This window comes from Mus pahari, chromosome 7, assembly GCF_900095145.1.
Source record: "Mus pahari chromosome 7, PAHARI_EIJ_v1.1, whole genome shotgun sequence".
Lineage (NCBI taxonomy): Eukaryota > Metazoa > Chordata > Mammalia > Rodentia > Muridae > Mus > Mus pahari.
The window spans coordinates 75603851-75613233 of record NC_034596.1 but is presented as its reverse complement, the minus strand read 5'-3'; the positions used below and the strand labels follow the sequence as shown (position 1 = coordinate 75613233).

At 43.0% G+C, this 9383-nt stretch overlaps 1 protein-coding gene across 3 annotated transcripts in view; it reads left to right on the top strand.

The window, feature by feature from the left end:
• The window catches only part of Dcaf5 (DDB1 and CUL4 associated factor 5), a 96389-nt gene that overhangs the window by 15104 nt on the left and 71902 nt on the right, over nucleotides 1-9383 (top strand). The window contains exon 1 of one of the 3 annotated variants that reach the window (XM_029540623.1): nucleotides 8737-8757. The exons of the other annotated variants lie outside the window; for them this stretch is intronic. The gene's annotated coding sequence lies outside the window, so the exon portion shown is untranslated. Of the gene's footprint in view, nucleotides 1-8736; nucleotides 8758-9383 lie in introns of those variants that run through there. 3 annotated transcript variants of the gene reach the window in all.

Here is a 9383-nt window from a genome sequence, read left to right as displayed (position 1 = left end):
ACCTGCCTCTGCCTCCCTAGTGCTGGGATTAAAGGCATGCTCCACCACGCCCGGCTCTTAGTAATCATTCTTATGTAGACCTATAACAAAAAAAACAGCCAGCCAGGCCAAAAACAATTGTAAATGTATAGTTTAGGAGGAAAAGAGCACCAGGAAATGTACTGGTGGAGCCTGAGCTGAAGGAGTTGAGAAGTATAAAGAATGGCTAATTAAACTGGATAAAAGGAGTGGTTCTCAGACCCCGCCCAGGTAAGCTTCCTAGGTGTTAAATGCCTAAAGAGTCTTCTAAAGGTTGGGAAAATTATTCTACAAGGGAAAGCATCAACAAGTCAAATCTATGCAAATTAATTCTTCAAGTGGGCTAGATTCTATTCCATGTGTTGGCAGATTTGACCAAAGTGATTCTGGCTTTAAAGCCAAGGATACAGGAATAAAGGAGTTGTGGAATTTCCTCCACAGTTCAGGAAAGCTGCTGAGGCCAGGTGTGTGAGAGGGGTGTCCCAGCATAGAGGGCCCAGAGAGGCCCCAGAGTGAAGGTGTGAAGGTGAAGCGTAGGTTTCACTGGAGAACCCAAGAGCCATGCGATGCCAGAGCCTTGAGATACCTGCCAAGGAGCTCTGAAGAGGAGGTGTGGAACCAGCTCAAGAGAGAGAAGTATGTTGCAGTCAAGAAAGCCAAAAGGAGGGGCTGGTGAGATGTCTCAGCAGGTAAGAGTACTGACTGCTCTTCCGAAAGTCCTGAGTTCAAATCCCAGCAACCACATGGTGGCTCACAACCATCTGTAATGAGATCTGATGCCCTCTTCTGGTGCGTCTGAAGACAGCTACTGTGTACTTATTTGTTAATAAATAAATCATCAGGCTGGAGTGAGCAGGTACTGAGCGAGAGGGGCTGACCAGAGCGAGCAGGGTTGACCGGAGCCCAACAACTACATGAGGCTCACAACCATTTACAGCAACAATGTATTCATGTACATAAATAAATAAATCTTAAAAAGAAAAAAAGCGGAAAGAAGTGGGAGATTTGAAGAACCATATGATCAGCCATTTGACATCAGGCATGGGCTTTCAGGGTTTGGAGTTAGACCTGATAAGTTTCAGTCTTCTTTGGTCCAGTATTTCCTACCTGCTCCCCTTTCCTTCTTTTTGGAATGGTAATGTATATTCTGTGCCACTATATGTTGGATATAGATAATTTGTCTTTTGATTTTACCCCAGGGGTTGCAGTTAAGAGTTTGCCTTGATATACAGGGGAGGCAGAGGCAGGTGAGTCTCTGTGAGTTCCAGGACAGCTAGGTCTACACAGAGAAACCCTGTCTTACAAAACAAACAAACAAACAAACACCACTACCACCACCACAACAAAATCAACAACAATAACAAGAGTTTGCCGTGCAGCTCAGAAGAGACTTGGGACTTTTAAAGTCTTGAGACTGTGAAAGATTTACAGAATTTTAGAGTTAGACTGAATGCATTTTATATTACGGTATGGCTGTAGGCCTATGGTATCCAGGGAATGGCCCTCATGTATTTGTATGTTTGGTTCCCAGTTGGTGGACTATTTAGAAAGGATTAGAAAGTGGGGCCTTGTTGGAAGAGGTGTCTTTGGGAACTGGGCTTTGGGTCTCCCTGTCTCAGGTTTGAGGATCAGATGCCAACTTTTAGCATCTGCTGCAGAGCCATACCTTCTGCTCGTTTCCACCTTCCCCACCATTGATGGTCAAGGACTCATCCTCTGAAACTCCTCATGTCCCCAGTTAATTTTCTTTTCTAAGATGCCTTGGTCATGGTGTCTTTTGTCAGCAGTAGAAGAGTAACTAAGACAGCCCTCTACACTATCTCTGAATGCCTACTCACACAATTTTTTAAAAAGCAAATAAAAATTTGTCAGGCTTATTGAAACATTCTTATAATCCCAGCTATTTGATAGGACAAGGCAGGAAGATTTCTAAAACCAGTTATCTTAGTGAGACTCTGTCAAGTAGAAGCAGCTAGTGCTTTTAGCCTTGTGAGTGTCTGACATCTTCCATCCCGGGTTCAACCCTTAGTACACTCAAAGGAATAAGGAAACATTGTTCTGGACTTTCTGAAGTCCACCCCAACACACGTGGAGACCAGATGTCCTAAAGCCCATATGTTGTTAAACATCTATGTTAAATGTAATCAACTTTTGTTATACTTAATTTTTGCTTTTTTCATACACCTTGTAGCTAGATCATCTTGGAAATTAATTTTTCCTTTAGAATAAATCTTCAAAAATGTAATTTTGAACCAATGAGTGTGAATAATTTTTGTATTTTAAAAATATTTTGTAGGTTGGTTACACACACACACACACACACACACACACACACCTGTAATCCTAGCCCTTGACAGATGGAGGCAGGGGGCTTAGGAGTCCAAGACAAGCTTCACATAGCTATATACTAAGTGTGAGGCTTGTAACTGTTTGGGCTTTTCTATGTCCACCCCAGTTCCTGAATAATGACATGGAGGTTTATTTATGAATTAATGCCTACTAGCTTGTAATTCAGTTATTCTGTTTATATTAATCTAAGGTCTGCCATATATATATATATATATATGACTATGTAACCTCTTCTTGGTTACATAGTCAAACTTCCTCCATCTCATAGCAAATCTTTCCTCGCCTGACTCTTTTTAGAGTTCCTCTCTTTGTCTGGAAGTCCCACCTCACTATTCTGCCTTATGCTATAGGCCATAACCAATCAGAAGATGCCTTAGGAAGGCAAGGAAGGACAGAGACACATCTTCATACAGTATACAAAACATCACTCTAGCAGAGGCTAGTCATGAGATTCTGTCTCTTAAGAACCAGAAAAGAACATTAACAATGACTTCTACTGATTATTTTGTAACCTTTTAACTTTGTTAAAATAGTTGTCCTGTACCTTCTGAGATTATTCTGCACTTACAGTATTTGTATTTGGGAGTGTCTCTACCTCATAGTGGCTCTCTCTTAGAGGTAGTGAAGCTGGCTGGTAATTTGTTTTCTAAATCTCAGAAGTTTGAACTGCACTTTTTTGATTTTTTTATCATATTTAAAGTATGTCATTCATGCTGTTTCACTTTCTTTTTCTTCAAAATTTACTTTGTTTATCCTACTTGTGTATGCGCACGTGTGTGTGCTCACATGCTCATGCATGTATGGAGTTGCCTGTGCCTGTAGAAGTAACAGTTCTTCCTCCCAACCCCATGAAATAAGACTCAGCTCAAAATATATAAATACCTTGGCCATGTAGCTAGGCCCTTCTCTGACTAGGTCATAACTTAAAATAACCCATTTATGCTAATCTACATTCTGCTACATGACTGTTTACCTATGCTCGGGTACCATGAGTCTGTCTTTTCACATCTTCCCAGGTGAACCTTCCACCTGGCCCTATTTCAGAATCCTTTCTGCCTCCCTGATGTTCTACCTCCTAATTCCTACCCAAGCCACAGGCCATCAGATTTATTTTTGACAGGTACCATATCCATACAGACACAAGATATTTTCTCTACATGTGCCTGTGACGACCAGAAGTCCACGTTGAGTGTATTCCTTAATCACTCTCCACCTTAATGTTTGAGAGAATCTCCTACTCAACTTAAGCTCACCAATTTGGCTGTGCTGGGCTGGCCAGCAAACTCCAGGACCCTGCTAGGCATTGGGATTACAAATGTATGCCACTGTACCTGCTCTTAACCCCGATCCCCACAAGAAGCCATGACTTTTTTGTTGATATAAATAGTGCAAATTTAGAATCAAGCTGTTCTAAAAAAAAAAAAAAAAAAAAATCCACTTTTTTTTTTTTCTTGACAGGGTCTCATTGTGTAGCACTGGTTGGCCTAGAACACAAGGTTGTAGACCAGGCTAGCCTTGAATTCAGTGATCATCTGTCTCTATGGTCTGAGTGCTGGGATTTATGCCACACTCTTGGCTTGTAGTGTCCCTTTTGAAATGTGGAACAGAAGAGTCCTTGTTTTTAGATAGTCACATTGTCAGTTCCATAATAACATTTACAGGGCCACCACTGTTGGTATTCAGGGCTTCCACTTACATGTGACTTGATCAAGTCTATGTTTGTAACTTCCATACCTGTGACAACAACCCCTTCCTCCTCTTACGCAGTTGAGTCTGTCTTCCTGAATGTGGGAAGTACTGTGCCCTTGTTTCTCAGCAGTGGCCAGCTGTGTGTGTGCTGAGACAAGTCTTCTGTGTCGGCTTCCCACAAAACCAAGCAGGCGTCCGGCTTTGTGATGAGCAGGGGTGTTCTTAGATTTCCCGAGTAGTGCCTCTAGCAGTCCCTGAGATCTGTGGACCCCTTTGGGATGTCACCTTCCTTCCCTTCTGTTACTCAGTGGTTCCTTGCTGACCTCAGCTGCTGCCGCCACCTGTTTGTGTGCGTGGTATGTGTGAATCTCAGCAGCTTTGCTGCTCAGCACTGTGGGATCGAGCTCAGACCCTGCCTCCACCCAAGGCTGTGGCAACTGCAGCGGAGGGGGTTTCTGTGCTTTCCGTGGATGGAGGCAGGGAGAGAGCAAACCCTTGACTGATGCTTTTTTTCAATTTAAAAATTTTTATGGATGGCTCAGCAGGTAAGAACACTGACTGCCACTGAGTTCAAATCCCAGCAACCACATGGTGGCTCACAACCACCCGTAATGAGACCTGACGCCCTCTTCTGGTGTGTCTGAAGACAGCTACAGCTACAGTGTACTTATGTATAATAATAAATAAATCTTTAAAAAATTTATTTTAGTTTTATTTATTAATTTGCTTTTTCAAGACATGGTTTAGCTGTGTACTCCGGAATACCCTGGAACTCACTCGTAAACCAGGATAGCCTTAAACTCAGAGATCCTCCTGTCTCTGCCTCCAACTGCTGGGATCAAAGGTGTGCCTTCCACCACTCAGCCACTCAGCTATTGTCTGTTTTTATTCTTTTAATGTAGGTGCTTGGGACTGAGGTCAAGCCCTCCTGTTGGCAAGCATTCTACTGACAGAACCATCTCTCTAGCCTCTAAGTTTTTTTTTGTTTTTTTTTGTTTTTAAGATTTATTTATTTATTATTATATGTAAGTACACTGTAGCTGTCTTCAGACACTCCAGAAGAGAGTGCCAGATCTCGTTACGGATGGTTGTGATGTGGTTGCTGGAATTTGAACTCAGGACCTTCAGAAGAGCAGTCGGATGCTCTTACCTGCTGAGCCATCTCACCAGCCCCCTTTTTTTTTGGTTTTTCCAGACAGGATTTCTCTGTGTAGCCCTGGCTGTCCTGGAACTCACTTTGTAGACCAGGCTGTCCTCGAACTCAGAAATCCATCTGCCTCTGCCTCCCAAGTGCTGGGACTAAAGGCATGTACCACCACTGCCCAACTAAGTTTATTCTTTTAAGAACAGTATTTGAAAGGAAATTTTATATTACTATAATGTCTATGAAGCTGTGGGTTTTATTGTGCTTTTTTTTTTTTTTTTAATATACCTTAAACTACAAAGAACATTTCTCCAGTGTCTAGAATTATCCAGTGGTGTTTAGGAAGAGCAAGGACATGTTGAACTTTAATCCCTCTGATCCTCTAATTGATGGTAGCACCTTAGCCTCTTTTATATCTATTTCCTCATAAGCAAAATGGGGCCATTGGAGAAAATGATCCCCCAGGGATGATTGAGTGCGAGGAGAAAGGACACTTGAGCATGGTAGGTTTCATCTATTTCTGCCCAGAAATTAGAAACATTGTCTAGGACTGACTGGATTGAGTTCCAATTTTAAAGCTATCACTTTATTATATTCCAGCACACTAGTTATCTGATCCTAGAGGAAGCACTTTATTTCACGGGATCTAGATACCCACTTCCTACCTAATGTAGAGTACTCCAAGATGGGAGCCAAGGCAAGTCAGACCTCATTTTTTTTGTTTTTTTTTGTTTTTGTTTTTTTAGACCTCATTTTCTTTTCCCTTCTTCCCAAGCAGGATCTCATTCTATAGCCCTGGCTGGCTTCAAATTTACCTCAGTTCTGCCTCCCAAATGTTGGAATTACAGGTGTAGGCCACCATGCCTAGCCCTTACTTTTGAGCCCTTTAAAATAGAAATAACTTTGCTCTCTTAATCTGGTATGAGATAAAATTAGATAAACAGACTTATCTTTCAAAAGGAAAGTCTTTGGTAAAAATCAGGTGTTAGCAGATACTGTAGACATTATTCCACCTCTGGTTTAGGAATGCTTTGCATTTTTATCTCCTGTCTCAGCCTCCAGAGTAGTTTTAATTAAAGGACAGTGCAACCAGGCTTGGTTCTGCCTCTGGCAACTTATGCAGTGAGGGTCAGAGTCTGAGGAAACCCTTATCTCTTCGTACTTGCTGGTGCTGCCGTTTGACTCCTTACCCATACTCCTGCTTTAAGAAGTGTCATTGAAAGTCAGCTGGGGGCTGGAGAGATGACTCAGCAGTTCCGAGTTCAAGTCCCAGCAACCATCTGTAATGAGATCTGATGCCTCTTCTGGTGTGTCTGAAGGCAGCTACAGTGTACTTACATATAATAAATAAATACATCTTTGGGCCAGAGCGAGTGGGGCTGGAGCTAGAAGGAACCCAGCCTAGCTTACCTGTGGTCAAATGCAGCCATCCTTCAGTGTACAAAAACTTGGGCAGGTGGTGTAGCTCAGCTGCTAGTGTTTGCCTGGGACCTAGCTCCACACAAAACCTGATGTCTTATTGGTTGTCTCTAATAGAGGCAAGAGGATCAAGGGTTCAGGGTCATTTTAGCTACACTGAAATTTTGGGACCAAGCTGAATCATATAAGACTCTTTTTAAAAAGTTTTCAACCTGGCCATTTAATCTGCCTGGGTTCAGTAGCTCTTCATTGACAATGGCTGGATTGGGGTAGACTAAGGTCTGGAGCCACATGACCTGCATTCAGATCATTGTTGCGCCCCTTACCCCCAGTGGTCTCCTGTAGTCCTCCTGCCTCTACTTGCCAAGTGCTAGATGGGTTTCATGTGATTCATAGTCTTGTATTACCTAGAAGAATTTGAAAGGCAAGGATAAATTCATAGATGATACTTTGTAGAAATTGGGGTGTTTTGAGGTATGTATACTTTACATTATTATTATTATTGTTGTTGTTGTTGAGAAAATGTCTTTCTATATTTCTCTGGGTGTCCAGGAACTCACTATTTAGACCAGGTTGACCTGGAAGTCACAGTCTTCTGCCTCCCTGAGTACTAGGATGCATGTTTGTGTACCTGCTGCAGTACCCACAGAGACCAGCAGAGGGCATCAGATCCCCTAGAGTTACATGAGGTTGTAAACCACCTGAAATGATCACGGGGAACCAAACCCAGGTTCTCTGGAAGAGAAACAATTGCTTTTAATTGCTGAGCTATCTCTCCAGCCTCTATTTTGGCTTTTTGAAACATGGTCTCACTCTGTACTCTAGATTGGCCTGGAACTCAGTATTCATATCCCAGGCTGGTCTCAAACTCAAGGTAATCCTCCTTCCTAAGTCTCCTCAGTGTCGGGAGTACTTCACTCCCCCTAGTCTTAAACAATAATTTTAACCAGACTTCAGTTGCTAGGCATTTAGATGGTTTTCAGTCTTATCTATTGCCTAGAGTCTCAGGGTTCTCCCTTGGTCTTGGCCTGTGCTTGCCTAGCTTTTTGAGGAAACGCAAAGCAAATTATTTCCTTCTTTGTTGAGCTGTTCTGGACCATAAAGTAAGCATGCCAGATGACTGCTTTAGTCATGGTATATAGTCTGCTCAGTGCTCAGGACCCTCTGGGAAAGAGTGCTCTTCTGTAACTTAAAACCTCCTCCTCCTCCTCCTCCTCCTCCTGTGTGTGTGTGTGTCTGCATGCCTTTTTACTTGAGTGCAGTGCCCTGCGAGGCCACAAGAGGGCAGTGGATCTCTTGGACCTGGAGTTACCAGTGACTCTGACCAACAATGATGAAAGTACTAGCACTGAAAACTCTCTGTTCCTCTGTAAGAACAGTGCCCACTCTTCACTGCTGAGGCATCTCTCCAGCCCCGGCACTTACTTTTTGGTTCATTCGTTTAGATTCCAGCATTTCAACAAAACTGCCAAAATCCCTGCTGTCATTGTAGCTTAAAAAATATTTTCACAAATGGATGTTGGCACCCATATTCCTTTACACCCAATTCTTCCTCCAGAAAAGACCTCTGGGTGCTTCCGCATAGGCTCTTATAGACCACTGACTTCCTGTTCTGTGGCGTGCTCCTGTCTGTATGGATGTGCTGTAATGGTGCCAAGTGCACTGCTTACCTGGACCAGCGGCTTCACCACTAGCTTGGCCAATCTACTCCCTGTGTTTTTATTTTAACCTTGGGAGATGGAGAGCCAGAGGCTCAGAGCTACTGTTAATTGCTGCTCATGTAGCTTACCTTTTTATTTTTATTTTTTGGAAAAGAGTATTGTACTGGCTGGTTTTGTGTGTCAACTTGACACAGGCTGGAGTTATCACAGAGAAAGGAGCTTCAGTTGGGGAAGTGCCTCCATGAGATNCAGCTGTAAGGCATTTTCTCAGTTAGTGATCAAGGGGGGAAGGGCCCTTGTGGGTGGTGCCATCCCTGAGCTGGTAGTCCTGGGTTCTATAAGAAAGCAAGCTGAGCAAGTCAAGGGAAGTAATCCAGTAAGTAACATCCCTCCATGGCCTCTGCATCAGCTCCTGCTTCCTGACCTGCTTGAGTTCCAGTCCCGACTTCCTTTGATGATGAACAACAGTGTGGAAGTGTAAGCTGAATAAACCCTTTCCTCCCCAACTTGATTCTTGGTCGTGATGTTTGTGCAGGAATAGAAACCCTGACTAAGATAAGTATGTTATTGGCTTGTTATAAAAGTCAAACAGGAGATGTGGGATAAATAGCATAGCAGCTAAGAGCATTGGCTGCTCTTCAAGAGGACCTGAGTGCAGTTCTCAGCACCTATGTCAGCCAGCTCACAACTCTCTATAACTCCAGCTCCAGGGGAATCCAACATCTCTGCCATTGCAGGAAGCTGTACTCATGTGCACACATAACCACATGCAGATACACACACCCACACTTTCATTTTTTTAAAAGTCAAATAGGAATGGGTATAATAAATAGTTCAGTGGTAAACACTTGAACCTTGATAGTATGTGCGTGTGTGTGTGTGTGTGTATGTGTGTGTGTGGTGCGTGTGTGTGTGTGTGTGTGTGTGTATGACTATGTGCAAAGTGTGAAATGCAATCTCTTCCCTACTTCTGTTTCCTAGAAGTAATCTTCATTAGTAGTTTGTTCCTCTCTCCAGACACTTTTTTGGTTTTTCGAGACAGGGTTTCTCTGTGTATCCCTGGCTGTCCTGGAACTCACTCTGTAGACCAGGCTGGCCTCGAA